The sequence below is a fragment of the Alligator sinensis genome, unplaced genomic scaffold (assembly GCF_000455745.1).
Source record: "Alligator sinensis unplaced genomic scaffold, ASM45574v1 scaffold222_1, whole genome shotgun sequence".
Taxonomy (NCBI): Eukaryota; Metazoa; Chordata; order Crocodylia; family Alligatoridae; genus Alligator; species Alligator sinensis.
Genome location: NW_005841912.1, coordinates 3,700,972 through 3,702,097, shown reverse-complemented (window position 1 = coordinate 3,702,097; position 1,126 = coordinate 3,700,972). Strand labels below are relative to the sequence as shown.

The following is a 1,126-nucleotide window of genomic DNA, read 5'->3' as shown; positions in this document are numbered from 1 at the left end:
GTAGGGAAGAGAAGCAGAGTCCAAGTCCTTGGTTGAAGAGAGGGTGGGGGTGATAGCTACCTATCCAGGCAGGAAAGGGGTCCTTGTCCGGTAGGTGTTGTCCAGAGCGGGGTCACCGGCAGGGCCTCTGGGTGGATAGGTGGCGTGGCATGGTGCTGGTGCAGATGGAGAGGGCGTCCCAAGGAGTCGGTCTTTACTACCCCTTTTTATGGGGCAGACTACCTCTGATCTCCTATGGGGAGGGCCTGTCCAGGCAGTGTCAGTTCTGTTCCAGAGGGCTCCAGGTGTTCTTACTGTGCATGTGCAGCCTTGGTACAATGGTGGGTTATTATGTTTATATTGACTTTATTGTTCTATATTACTGTTTTACTGATACTATATGATTTAGGCCTACATAAAAGAACAATAAAAGTCAATATAAACATAATAATTATACAATATAAAGAAGGAGAAAAAACAACACAAATACAACTTGCTACCAAAATAAAATGCTGAAGCTTATCCTATGTCTTAGCTCACTTATACTTATCTATAGGGAATAGAGAGGGAGAGAAAAAGTCAGAAATGGTTGGGGAAGGGGAGGGAATGCATTTTTGAATAAAAAAAACCCAACAAAAAATGGGGGATTTACTACAGGAGGTGCTTGGCACTGGGAGGAGGGTGGGGGGAGTGTGATTGGAGGGGGGGCATCACATGCCTCTGTGTGCCTACCCCGGCAGCTGCAGGCAGATAAGTCTGTGGGGGGCGGGGTTGGGTGCCAGGGTGGAGAGGCGGGGGAGGTGCCTGCCGTTCCAGTGGGAGAAGAGGGCAGGGTGTTCTTCAGGGGCAGCAGGGAGCTATGTGGGTAGCGGGGCGCAGCGGGGGGCAAGGGGCTGTGGGTCAGGAGTGATGGGCATCAGCAGAGCTGGGTGGCAAGGGGCTGAGGGTTAGGAATGAGGGGCACGAGGGAGGTGGGGAACTGTGGGTTAGGGGCTCAGGGCACAGGCAGGGCCAGTTAGGAGTAATAGGCACCAGCATGATCTGGGTGGTGGAGTATTGTGGGTCAGGAGTGAGGGGCAGCAGCAGGGCTGGGGGGCTGTGGTTTGGGAGTGAAGGGCAGGGGCAGGGCACAAGCATTACACTGCCC

The 1,126-nt window shown here is 53.1% G+C and overlaps 1 protein-coding gene and 1 long non-coding RNA gene across 2 annotated transcripts in view; one reads left to right on the top strand and one right to left on the bottom strand.

The window, feature by feature from the left end:
* The window catches only part of SLC4A4 (solute carrier family 4 member 4), a 307,465-nt gene that overhangs the window by 93,666 nt on the left and 212,673 nt on the right, over window positions 1–1,126 (top strand). The window lies entirely within an intron of this gene.
* The window catches only part of LOC112549460, a 15,312-nt gene continuing 14,434 nt past the window's right edge, over window positions 249–1,126 (bottom strand). The window contains exon 3 of the long non-coding RNA XR_003092869.1: window positions 249–308. This is a non-coding gene — a long non-coding RNA (uncharacterized LOC112549460). The remainder of the gene's footprint in view (window positions 309–1,126) is intronic.